This window comes from Rhinolophus sinicus, linkage group LG01 (genome assembly GCF_036562045.2).
Source record: "Rhinolophus sinicus isolate RSC01 linkage group LG01, ASM3656204v1, whole genome shotgun sequence".
Classification (NCBI taxonomy): domain Eukaryota; kingdom Metazoa; phylum Chordata; class Mammalia; order Chiroptera; family Rhinolophidae; genus Rhinolophus; species Rhinolophus sinicus.
In genome coordinates this window covers 87,260,505-87,275,067 of record NC_133751.1, presented here as the reverse complement: position 1 = coordinate 87,275,067, position 14,563 = coordinate 87,260,505, and the positions used below count along the sequence as shown (strand labels likewise).

The following is a 14,563-nucleotide window of genomic DNA, read 5'->3' as shown; positions in this document are numbered from 1 at the left end:
TACTGGGCTTTCTGCACTCTGCCTCCCCTGCTCCTAGATTACTCACAGCTAAGTCTTTCTGACCTTCTGAAATACACTTCTTTGTTGAACTTAATCTATATCCGCTGTCTCATTTCAAAAATACCAAATCAAATCATTTTACTCTGTATAAGGTGTATCTACCTCGTTTGAAATTCTTAATCTATAACTTTGTGTCTCCTCCACCTTCAATTCCTCTCTTTCTAATTCTCCCCATGTTGTGATGTGGCCTACAAGACATGATGGTATTTTCTACCCTTATCTTGGCCTCCTGTTTCTTAAATTTTAGGAAAAGGCAGCGTAAAATGCATACTCAATAACAAGAGTATAATGATAAGTATGTGTGTCAGGAGTTTTTTGGCTGTGATAAAACGATACACTAAGAAAATATTCAGATATATCAGTATATAAGGAAATAATTTTTGTAGACAGATAAAGGCAGATCTGTTTGCTATGAGGTTGGTGCAAAAGTGATTGCGGTTTAAAAGGTTAAAAATAATTACAAAAACTGCAATTACTTTTACACCAACCTAATATGTTTTCTTCTAGTGGTAGGAAAGATGGAACAAACATTGTTTTGTAAAATTATATTCCAGAGCACTAATTAAAGATTTATTTCATGGACAAATAAACCACCTGCCCCTGCATTCTTTATGGAGATGTTTTACATTTTCCAATTCTTTCTTTTACATACTCATTAATAACACAGAAGCATGCAGTTTGCATTAGGCATTTCTGTATGAAATATTCAGCTTGCACAGTGTTGAGTCAACAGAGACAATATAAATATGAGCACTAACTCTGCACTTCTGCAAAAGTTCAGATATCATGAGTATGTGTCTAAGTGTGTGTATCTGTGCATATATTACACATATATGTGCATGTCATGAAGAGCCATATGCTTTTTATTTTTTCTGTTATCTTTATTATAATACCTACTGTGAAAAAATGAAAAGTTAGGAAATATTGCTTAATTTTGAAAAATAATTGCCTTGTCTATGTAACACTGTGATAAATATTCATGATGGCTTTTATTCACAAATCTTAGTTTTATTGATTCTTCTGAAGCATATAAAATTATTTTTTAATAATTTCAAATCATGCCATGTTCTGTGTAGTTTCACTTGGTTTTTAAGTAAGTTTTTGAACTTCTAAAACGTGCCTGTAACTTTTAGGTTGATTAAAAAGTTTCTAAAATTTACAATTTGGGCTTTTATTTTAGATGGGCATTTGTAAATAAAAAATGAAGAATTATAGATCCAAATATATTACCAAATACAACAAATAGACAAAATATAATTGAGGCCATTCTGTAACTATTTCAAATTCTCTGCTAGTTGAATACAATAACAATTCAGTGAGATCCCACCCCAAATCCCCTCAACAGTTTTCTAGAAAGTAGGTGCTTTTACAAAAGCAGTTTCTTAACGTAATTACATGTTGACCACCATCTCCTATAGAAACTTGACCACAGTACTACAAAAAACTGTCAGAGTACTAACATTATAATAAGGTTATCTTACGGATCTCATTTCCAATAGTTTCCAGTAAAAATGCAAACTTTGACTGAGGATGATATTTACTTTTTATTTATGATGGGGAGGTAATACTTGTAAGTATGATGTGAAAGACTTCACCAACACAGGCACATGCCACATATGAAGTTTCAGTCAAGGACGGACAGCATAACTGAGGCTGGTCCTAGAAGATTATAATGGAGCTGAAAAATTCCTATGACCTAGTGTCATTGCAGCCATTGTAATGGTTGTAGCACAACACATTACTGTGTATATTATATTGTATTATATTATATTATATACCCAGTATTATATTGTATTATATAAGACCCAGTCTTGTATTAAAATAAGACCAGGTTTTATATTATTTTTTGTTTCAAAAGACACATTAGAGCTGATGGTCTGGCTAGGTCTTATTTTCGGGGAAACATGGTAGTCACATGTTTGTGGTGATGCTGGTGTAAATAAACCACTACACTGCCAATCATGCAAAGTATAGCACATACAACTATGTACAGTCCACAATACTTGATAAGGATAATAAATGACTATGTTACTGGTTTATGTATTTACTATACTATATATTTTTGTTATTTTAGCGTGTACTCCTTATACTTATAAAAAATGTTTGCTATAAAACAGTATACCATGTTCTGCTGGCAGTAGCCTCCTATATCTCATGTTTACAGCATTTCTTAATTGCACCGTTTTTTCTTGTGCTTGATTTAATCTCATGTTGTTTTGTATAGTAACATGCTGTACAGGCCTGTAGCCTGGGGGCAATGGGCTATCCCATGCAGCCTAGGTGTGTAGTAGGCTGTATAACCTAGTGTGTGTAAGTGCACTCTGTGATGTTCACACAATGATGAAATTGCCTGAGGATGTATGTCTCAGAATGTATTCCTGTCGTTAAGCAGCACCTGACTGTCCTGCTCTCTGTCCAGGGACACCTACCTCCCTGACCCTATCACCAAGCCCTTATAAAGGAGGATTCAGTCTGATTGGGTCATGTAGAGTAGCTGATAGCTGGCCACCCTCTAAAACTCATAAAGGAATATTGCACACTACTTCTAAAATATTTTTGCTGTCCAAAACAGTGGGGATTTATTAGCTATGCTAGACTATTTATTAATGTATCTTTTAAAAATGTTTTAACATATGGCAAATCAGATTTGGATATTGCAACTTTTGGTAGGGGTTTACCATTCAGGAAAAGTACCACTAAAAGCACCTGTTTTTCAAACTTGGTATTATCTAATCTCTTTCTCTGCTTCAATTTGTCTCAAACTATTATCTTATTCCCACACCTATAATTTATTCTTCTATGCTCTAGAAACTTCAGATACAGCATAGTTCAAATAGCAGTCTCATTACTTTCATCTAGCTTGAACAAAATGAAATTACATTTCTATTATTCTTTTTATTGTTTCTTCCTCTTAAAATAACATTTAAAAAAAAAGGAGTTCTGACCTATCAGACTGAAGAAAGCTCATTGAAAACCCCCGGCATTCAGAAGACAACCTAGAAAGGTCACATATTTTGGTAAGTCTCATCCAACACCAAAATAGAGGCTACTCTAGATCCATCTTAACAAAGATAAAGGTTCGAAAAGATGAAGGTGGTCCCTCAGTAAAGCAAACGTATGTCCAACAAAACACAATACTGTATTAATTGTATTAATTAAAGAACACAAAATCCAGACTCTCAACAAGGAAGCCTTCGTAATGTCCCGCATACAATAGATAAGAACATTTTACTGAGCATGTAGTGATGCACGAAAAAGTGACCCATTACCAGGGATAAAAATAAACCAATAAAAATAGACTACAAACAATAAAATAATGGACTTAGCAAAAAAAAAAAAAAAATCATTTGAAAGGCTATTAGACATAGTTTTGAAGATTTAAAAGGAAACCTCAATACAATGAAAGTGAGAATAAGAGATCTCAGATTTACTATTAGAACAACAAGAAAGAATCAAATGAAAATTCCAGTAATGTAAAATGCAATGTGAGCAACAAAAATCTAACTGAATAGTACGATAGCATATTATGATCTACAAAATTGCCACCAAATCAGTGAGTTTTAAAAATAGTACAGTAAAAGTTGCTCAGATTGAAGCACAAAAGAAAATCAAGCTGAAAAAAATGAGGAGAGCCTCAGTGATTCATTGGACAGAAACAATAGTATAACATATGAGCAATGGGAGGATCAGAATTAGAAGAGAAAGATATTCATGTACATGTAAATATTTGAAGAATTTATGACAGAATTTTTTCAAATAGAAAAAAAAAACTATGAAAATCACTGTGCAAAAAACGACTACTGGTGATTTTAATAACCAATGGAAAATTTATTTGTTGTATGATCTTTAAAAAATTGTCAAAATATTAAAAACTCTAAATATATAAGGAAAAAATAATATTAACACTTATTTATTACACTGAAATTTAAAGCACTAGACATGTTGAGAATTAAAGTTTATTTGTATAAAAAATACCAAAAATAGTTTGACAGTGCTTGTCTTTTTATCATGTAGATTAGGATACAGAATGTGTTACTTCTTTACACTTTGGCAGAGTGTCATAGTCCTGTCTGCGTTTGGATCAGCTTCAAACATTTTATACTCTGTGGACCCAATGTTGGGAAATGACTTTTAATGTGAATTTTTTTTGTCAGTGTCACTTCCTCTGTGATCTCTTCTTTTTTTTCTCACAGCTATTTTCCTCATTTATGTCAAAAAGTTTGCCTTCACTAAATTCCTCTGGCTGCAAATCTAGATTATGTTGATAAGAGGCAATTCAGTATTTCCACTATCAGCTTTTTCTTTTGTAACTATATTTATATTTGATTTAAATTTTACTTTCAGCATTATCACTTTTTTTTGCTGCATTTCATCATTGATATCTAATTTCCTCTATCTTTTTTCTGTTTTTGGAAAATGTCACAGTTTATCACTGGGAAACGAAAAGGTATCACAACTATGCACTTTGCTGTCTGTGTGTGAACTAACAGATGTGCAGTGACCAGCCACTGGTAGACTTTGATAGATGTGATGTGGTTGGTCACTGATCATGAGATGCATCCGTTATTTAGTGATTTGTGAACTGAAGAGTTAGGTTTGTGCTCTAGGCAAATAGTCATAGTTAACACACCTTGGTAACTGAAATATGACCAATATTGTTGGCAACTCATGTTATTTCACTAAGCTCTGATAAATGAAATTTGTGTATTTGGGAACCGGGCAAAGTAAAGACTGCCTACTAGCTTCTAAAAATAACATAATTATTTTCTCAGAAATATACATTCTATTCTCAGTGCCTAATATAAGTTTTATTAAGTCTAACGTTAAATTTATTTTAATTTTAGGCTGTTATAAAGTTGACTATAGGTTTTTACACATTTAGACACTTGTCACTTTCCATAACTAGGAGAGGTCACTTTTCTGTGATATGTCACCTGTGTGAAGAGCACCTCTATCGTGCTACATGATTCCTAACAGCCTATTCTATATTAGCAAGAGCAAATAATACAATTCCTATTTGCAACTACTAAATGGAGTCTATGCTCCCATTCTTAGAGGTAAGCTAATTATAACAGAAAAAATATCATTTTTTCTTTTAAAAAAATATGATGTAGTAGCTAGATCCAAATGCAGAAATGCAAATGTCTGTGAAGGTAATTTATCAAGTTGATTATTTGGATTAAGGATTCAGAATATAGAATTTTAATCTTTGGACTATATTTTATACCACTATTACCCTAAGCCTCTATCCAAATTTTATTATAATTGTAGTACAAAGACTATTGCACTGTACAGTTGTGAAGAGTTTAATACCAGTTATTCAACTCCATCTGAGTTGTTTTTCTTTGCAGATCCCACACTGAATCTGTTGAACTGTCCCCAGAGAAACAATAAAGTTGGTTTCAAGTGTTAAACAGAAAAGACAGCTTCTTTTCTGTCTGGAACTATGGAGGGTACAGAAAACAAGAAGTTTCCTGCTTTGTCAGAAACACTTAAGAAAAAGTGAAGGGATTTCTCAGAGCTAATGATCAAGTGCCTGAGAAAGAAGTTTTCCTAAAAGATGCTGTGAAAGCAAAGAGGAAGCTTACTCGTATCTAGAAAAAAGCTACGCACTATCCAGAAGCATATAGGCAGATATACAGAACTGAGATTCGAATAACTAGGACAGCAAGAAAAGCTGGCAATTTCTGGGTGCCTGTGGAACCCAAACTAGCATTTGTCATTAGCGTTACAGGCATCAATGTGTGAGCCCAGGTCTGAAAGATGCTCCAGCTTCTTTACTGTCAACACATCTTCAATGGTACCTTTGTTAAGTTCAGCAAAGCTTCAGTTAACATGCTGAGGATTGTGGAACCACATACTACATGGGGGTACCCAAACTTGAAGTCAGTAAATTAATGAATCCACAAGTGTGGTTATGGCAAAATCAACAAAAGGCAAATTGTCCTGACAGATAACACATTGATTGATCACTCTTTAGGTAAATATGGCATCATGCATGGAAGATCAGATTCATGTGATTTATACTATGGGAAAATACTTCAAAAAAGCTGGTGACTTCTTGTGGCCCTTCAAATTCCCTTCTCCAAGAGATGGAATGAAGAAAAAGAACACCCACTTTGTAGAGAGCAGAGATGCTGGCAACACGGAAGACCAGATCTATGGGCTTATTAGAAGGATGAACGAAGGTATGTGTATCAGTCATGGTTATTTTTGTAATCTGGTCAGTTAATAAACTGACTGCTTTCAAATTGAAAAAAAAAAGAAAGCAAAGAAAGAGCAAATAGAAGTTTCAATGATCTATTGACAGCAAAAATATCTGGCAATTTAACATGGAGGGATTCAGTGTAGTGAAATTTCTTATTCATTTTTTTTTTTTTCATATCTGGGAAGCATTCATACACAGGGAAAAAGGGAGGGATAAAAATTTTGAATGATTAAGAAAGAGGTACTATTGTTCAGGCAAGCGTGTCCATATAAAAGATTTACATTAAGGTATATTTTGGAAGATAGATGTATCCTTGCTGTACCCAAACCCACCTTAACACTACAAAAACAATAGTAATTAACCTTTTCACTAGTGCTTGACCTAAATAGTATCTCATTTAGCTCTCACCAAATCTTGGTGCAATAGGTCTTTTATTATCCCCAATTTACTGATGATAAATTGGAGCTGAGAGAAAGTATGAGTAACTTTCCTAGAATTATATAACATTATTTATGTCCATGCTGGGATGAGAACCAAGGGAACCAGACTCTAATCTGCCTAATTGTCTTCAGGGCAACAAAATGTTCTGTAGGACCTCATTTCACTTTACACAAAACATCTCCTGGGAGAAGTAGCATAATACTGACATTTGAGTTCTGCAGTCCACCATTTGATCCCTTCATAGGTTTGGAAAGGTATAATTTTTATCTTTTTATATTTCAAAACTGAGTAGTTGACTTAAGCTGATCTGATACCAAGGTGGGTATTTTAAAAGTATTTTCTCATTTGATTACTAGTTATGAACCCTTTTGTTGTGGCATGCTATGTTTACCACAGTATTCATTTTAAAGCCACTATTCCTGCACTATTATAACATTTTTGGCAAATCAAAAAATAAATAAATAAATAAGAAAGAGCAGGTAGAGTTTTTATCAACTTGCTTTTATTGATTTAGTCGCTCCTCTTTATACAGGGCTCTGTCCCTGCTTCTTACCTCTCCAAGTCCTTCATAATCCAACCCCCCCACACACACACACACCACACACACACCACAGTTATACAACATCTTCCAAAACAAATATGACTATTGTAGACTGCAAGCTAATTTATTATACAGAATTCTTTCCTCTGCAACTTCTGACCATTTTATAGACAATTAAACATCCATGAAACCAAGTTTGTAATTATAAAAATCATGTTTTCACCAGTGGTAAGGGATTATTGCATTATCTGAGGTCAAACTGAAAATAATTGTACCTTTATGAAAGCACAGAGTGTGGATTAAAGAAATGGAAATCTGTAGTAACAACTACATTTGAGAGTTTATGGAACCAGTGCTGGATCTTTTTTTTCTTTTTTTTTTTTTTTTTTAAGGATGCATGCTTCAAATTATCCAAATCCTATTTCTTGAGAAAGACTAATTGGGACCTCACATGGGATCTCACGTATATTGTGCAAATAGTGACAAGCAGCATTTTCATGCAATAATAAGCTGTTAAAAAGAATGACATTCTCTAGATGAACAGAAATGAAGGGATGCATATAATCATTTAGAAAACAAACTGAGTTAAACAGAATATGTACAACTGTGGCACTAATGTGTTGTTGTTTTTTAATGTTAGAGTAATAAAAACAGTAGGCAGTGATTAAGAACCATTTTCTGGGAATATTGGTGAAAGAGAATAGGAGAGAAATGAGCCTATTTCAAAGCCCATTTCATTTTTTTAATTATGCATTTTCTATCATTTGACTTTTTTTTCAGTGAATGTGTCACTGTGGTAATCATATATATATATATATATATGATTAATATATTAATTCTAGCCAATTCTAGCTAATAATGACTCTTAGCATGGTATTCCAGAGAAGTGGTTTCTAGTGGTGTTGCTCTTGGTGTATGTAGTAATTTTCTGTCATAGTTTAACAAATTACTGCTAACCTAGTGGCTTAAAACAACACAGACTTATCATCTCACAGTTTCTGGAGTCAGGAGGCTACGCTGGGAATTAAGGGGTTACTCAAGTTCTCTGCTCACAAGGCTGAAATCAAAGTTTTGGCCATGAAGCATTGTTATCTGGAGTTGGGGTTCTCTTTTTAGATCTTTTAAGTAGCTGGCAGAATTCAGTTATTTGAGGTTATAATTACTGAGGTCTCTGTTTTGCTGGCTCTCTATCAGCTAGGGTTCAATCTGAGCTCCGAAAAGTCTCTCTCCCATAAGCCCCCAACTCACAAAATCACAGCTTACTTCTCCTTTCAGGCCAGGAGGCTAATTTCTCTGATGTTTTTCACCTTTCTTTAAGGACTCACCTAATTAAGTAAGGCCCACCTCTCTTTTCACTAACTCAGACATCTGGTTAGTTACCAAATTATGAGAAAGCTATCACATCTTATTCAATGATTGTATTCATTCTCAAGGGGAGGGCTTATTGGTGTCACGTTAGAATTGTGCCTACTGCAGTTAGATATCGTTGGAAGAATAGGCTCTAAGTTGATCATCGTAACCTTCCTCATTAACACTTCTTACCTCTGCATTTTTAAAGCGATATATAGAAATCACGTGGCAAATTATAGATTCAGGGACCCATGTTCATCTGACATGACATCATTTTTCCCTGGGAGAACTAATTAAAAAACAAAACCCACAAAATCTATAAGCAATGATCAAAGAAAACCAAATAAATTATTGTGATATTTCTAGTCCCCCAAACAGCAAATACATTCCAAATAAATACCTACCCCCCTCTATTCCTATTTCTCTATGTTGAGCTCATCTGAGATGCCAATTTATTAAACATGCAGCATCTCTTTCACAATCTCTCTCTTGACTTCTCCATTTACTGGCAAATGAAAGTCGAAGATAGAGATGTGCAGAGATCAATTCTTCAACACCAGGTGCAGTTCTCTTGCTTTCACACCAGACTTGCATAACACACGGATTATACTAACACCTTTGTCCCAGACCAAACTCACAACTGGATTTCTAGAACCATTAATTTGTAAGTATATTATGAGCACAGATATTTTTCACTATTAAGATATCTACTCTCAACGTTATAATTTATATTTGGCTATATTTTTCTGGTTGAGCTCATTCCTTAACTTTTTTGCAGATTTTTAACCTTACTCTTGCATTGTTACTGTTATCCTTGAAGTGGCAAAAGAAAAAAATTCAGTACATTTACATGTTCATGTTCATAGTTATTGCACACATTTTTTAGCAAGTCTTGTTGTAGTGCCACAATTGGAATAATACTGCAGCTCTACTGGGCTATTTTATGAGGCAATAATCCTGTTGCTTATGAGTGAACTCGATTACAGTCTCATAAAACTACAGTAAAAATACTATTACCTTACAAACATTTTTGGTTGATAGTTCATTTATTTTTAAATTATATCTAGTACAGATATATTTAGAAATCAAAGTTTTTCAGGTACAGTCTAACTGAAAATCAAATTAGAAAAGTCACAAAATGACAATACTTGCTTATCCATTTGTCTTAAAATTTTCCTAAATATGTCTCTAGAACTTTTCTTTATTTGGTTAAACTGGAATACATGTATACCTCATTGTTTTTAAGTGATATTTTGTGAAATATCAGTAACATGAAAACTAAGTTTAAAATAGTAAAACATCTGTAATTTACTTAGCCTATACTTTTTTAAATGATGATTTTGTTTTTGAATCATTGTTTTCTACCTTCAACTTTCTATGTGATCATAGATGCCTAAATTCAAGGATAGATAAGTCTGTGTTGATGGATCTCAAGCTTCTTTCCTCCATTTCTAACTAATTTCAATTTCATCTGAATTCAACAAAATTTTAAGAAAGCCCATACATTTATTGAAGATTTGTTGCTTGCAAGGAAGAATGCATTACTATTACAGATATGAAGAAGGCCTAAATACAGCATGCAATCTTTCCAATTACATGTGGTATAGATACAGAACAGATAACCAGGCGATGGCTGTTTTCCTTTTGTTTTGTTTTATTTTTGGAAACATCATTTTCTTACCTACTATTCACATGATTAAATATAGCAAACACACTAATCCACTTTGATATCTGAATAACTGAATCATTAGGGATAAAAAAAAAGTTCTAAAGTCTATCATTTCTTTCCTTATAATTCAGGAGATTTATCATTTAAAAATAATTTTGAGATACTTCTGACATAGTATTTTAGATGTCATCTCTTTTTCTTAATGCAACATAGTTTTATAGCTTTCTTTTAAAAACTTTTACTGACTTCAAAGTTTATAATTTTATCTGCTTACTACTTCCACTCCCTGACCTTCCCAAGAGGTCATTTAACAGACATTTCCATAGTAGCCCAAGGCTTCCTACATCTTTCTGCCTGAAGGCATTCTCCAGCTACAAGATCATGTTCGGCTATGCTGGTCAGGGAACTTAATGGTCTAGAATGGGAGTTGGCAAACTGTGGCTCTCAGGCCAAACGCAGCTCACCATCTATTTTTGTAAATAAAAGGAACACAGTCACAGCCATTTATTAAATGGTTTTCTAAAACCACTTTCATGTTTTAGTGGCAGTGTGGCATAGTCTGACAGAGATCACATGACCTGCAAAGCCTAAGCTGTTTACTTTCTGGCCCTTTACTGAAAAAGTCTGCTGACCACTGATCTGGAAGCTAATCTTAACCAAATGGAAATGGTGAATAAATACCTGTTTCCTTACAACATGGGGAAAAGTTTTAAGGTGTGTTCCACACACAGTAAGATTTAGCTCCCATTGCCCACAGGGGTTACTAGTTCAGTAACACTTTTATTGGCCCTTCTCCTTCTCTTGTTTTGTGTTAGCACATTCTTATCAAGACCTTTGGGATCATCTCTCAAGTAAATGACTTGCACCCAAACCTCCGTCTCTGAATGTGATTGTGAGAAACCCAAACTTAAGTATCTTCTGTTCAACGTGATCTTTTCATCTATATGACTATTGCTTAAATTAACTTTGTGAGTTGTTACGTAACAAGATTGTATTCAATATTTATTCACCTTTTACTGAAAATATCATGTGCCTGAGTATAAGGTATGGGTAAAATTGTGAGATATCTGAGGAATATATTTTGTAATTCTCTTTACCTTTTGGCACATTTTGGTGCCCATATTCAAAATTAAGTTTAATTTATGTTGATATCTGGCTGTGTATTTTATGAGTAGAAATTATTCATCAGTTCTCTTCTACTCTTAAGATATATAGTAATTTATAATCAACCAACATAAATTAAATCATTGTAGGGCACTCTGAGGGATATGGAATACTCCTACCCCTTAAGACAGATTAGGGATGGAGATGTCATGATGCCTTGCCCTTGATTTAAACAACGCATCAGTGGTTGGGAGCATGAGCATAAACTGCTTGAGAATTTCTTAGGTACCAGAGACATCATTATTTGTGTAAACAGACACCCTTCTGCTATAAAGCATGCTGAAGGTCCAGGATTAGCATGATCCAACTTGCTGTCTACTGGGTTATGTATCCACAATGAAGACTAAGTGTAAGAGCTGGCCTTTTGAGGAAGAAGGCAAGCACATAGTGAATGAAGTAAGTATTCTGTCTCTGCTAACGTTTCTAGAGAGGGCTTAGAATCTGTAAGCCCAGAATACTGAAGACAGACTAATCAAGAAAACTGGACTCTCATTATTGGACATAAAGCAGAAGAGCTAGAAAGAGACAATGTAGAAGCAGCTTCAGATGGTTTAGAGTGGCAAGCTAAGGTACCAAATATTTACAAAATAAATTTTGGAGACAGAGTGAGTTTTGGTGGACATATATTTTCAGTTAATGGTAGCCAGAGTTCAGTTTCTACGACTTGTATATACATACGTCTATATGTGTATATAGAGATAGAGATAGAGATAGAGATATATAGATATATGTATATATATATATATGTGTACATATATAACATTTTTGTTAATAACAGATATTGTGATATAGATATTATTAACAGATATTGTGATATCATTTTACAGAGGAATGAATCTGGAAGACAATTTTCTAGTTTCATTACCTCTTTAGTATTTTGGAATACTTTTAGGGTCTGGTAGAATCTAGAAAGTTTATGGTTAGTTATCTGCCCCAACTTCACGATGGTTACTTCTTTGGGATCTAACAGCTGACCACAGTGAGATATCCAAGAACTTTTGAAAAATATAGTTTGTATTCCACAGTTACAACAGGTTAAGGAATCTTGAATAGGATGAGAAGTTCTAAAACTCAGTTTGATGTTTATCCTTTGTACCTCCACATTGGGTATTATTTACAAGACTCCCTTCTCTGTCCCAAATCTGTTATTCTACATTCTCAAATAATGTATCTTTGATTTTCAAAGAAAAGAAAAAAGATACATTATTCCCTTTTTGAAGATTCCATTACAGATACACAATCTCTCACTCTGATGGCTTTTAAAGTTAGAACTATCTTAAGAAATTCCCTTCCTGCCAGAAATACCTTTCTATGCTAAAATCACCTTTAATCTTTCAGTGAAAAAAAAAGAAAAAAGAATAACATCTAGATCATGTCATAAAATGTTTTACAACTTGCAGGCACTCAGCTTCTGTTGATCTTGTCATTCTCTTTTTTGCCAACTCTCTGGCAGATGTCTCGTTTTTGCTCTTAGCTACTTGAAATAGTGTAGTTCATTTTCAAGATGGTTTAGATTTCACATCAATTTATCAGAAGACACTTCTTAAAAATAGTGTGCTTATCAAAAATCTGTTTTGTCACTTTCAGCTCATGTTATTTAATATTCCCTGTAGTAAATAGACTAAGAAATGCAAAGTTTTGAACAATAAAGTCCCAGTTCACATTCTGGAAAGTGAGACTCTTTCTCCCTTGGAATCATTGTTTTTCTCTCGCCTATATTTTAAATTAGTTATTCATACAACTGTGAAAAAATGTAATCTTAGCCACAAATCCCTCTTTGAAAGCAATTAGAAAATGCTTATTATGTTAAAATCTGTAAATTTACATTTTCATCCTCCCTTTCCCCAAACACCAAAAACCAAATTACTTGACTGATAATAAAAACTCTCTATAGGTATTTTACATGCTGTTCCACTGTTAAATTTAGGTCAAAGTCTTATACTTTGTCATAATTTGCTATTTCTTTATTTATAATCTCTTAATTTGTTTTAAAGTTCATGATTATCAGGAGATATGTTGCTTCATTTGTACTTCATTTACATTTTTGCTATATTAATGCATCTTGCAAGAAATATATGAATAACTAAAATATATTGAGGTTCAGTCAGGCAAATAATTAAAGGACAGGAATTTGCATGAAACCTATTGTTTATACATGAAAACTACAGGAAAATAGTCAACTTTTTCCAATGCAGTTATACAAACTTTTTTTGTTTGTGGGTTTTAAAGTTTTCTTGTTTTTTCCCTGCCATATAACTCAAAAATTTTAGGGAGTTTAGTTAGAGAAGTAGAATATATAACTGATGTCAGGCAGCTTTGATTAAGTTATAGTCTCTGTGTTGCTCAGATTTATTTGCCAGTCAGTCGTTCCTCCCCTTCATTGGAGCATAGTACTTTGTCATGGGTTTGAGAACTTCTACTCTTGTGCCACCACCATTTTGTTGTTGTTGTTATCGTTACATTTAAAGCTGCCATTAAGGGATAAGGCTTTTCTTTCTGATTATAATCAAGAGGTTACTCTGAACATGAGACAGGGTGATACAAAGTTTTGATACAACAAATTTCTGCATTAAAAAAATAAAGAAACAGAACAGACAATACTAAAATGTGCATGTAACCATAAAAGACTGTAAATAGAGGGATCCTTAGAAAGTAGAATAAAGCTGGAGACTTCACACTCCTGATTTCAAATTGCTATATTATGAAGCTATGGTAATCACAACAGTGTGATTTTGGCATAAAAAGAGACACCGACAATGGACCTGAATAGAGAGCCCACAAATAAACCAAAACATACATGGCCAATTAGTTTACAACAAAGAGCTAAGAACATACAGTGGGTAAAAGACAGTCTTTTCAATAAATGGTGTTGGGGAAACTGGAAAGTCACAAGCAAAAGAATGAAACTGGACGATTATCTTACAACAAGCACAGAAAGTAACTCAAAATAGATTAATGGCTTGAATGCAAGACCCAAAACCAAAAAACTCCTAGACAAAAAATAGGTAGTAAGCTCTTTGATATAGGTCTTAGAAATGATTTTTTTTTTTTTTGGATTTGACACCAAAACCAAACACAATAAAAGTAAAAATAAACGGTGAGACTACATCAAACTAAAACGTTTCTGCAC

The 14,563-nt window shown here is 33.6% G+C and overlaps 1 pseudogene; it reads left to right on the top strand.

Annotated features, from left to right (window-relative positions):
• Window positions 1-5,497: 5,497 nt before the first annotated feature.
• Window positions 5,498-7,689, top strand: LOC109454632 (large ribosomal subunit protein uL30; annotated as a pseudogene).
• The last annotated feature ends 6,874 nt before the right edge of the window (window positions 7,690-14,563 follow it).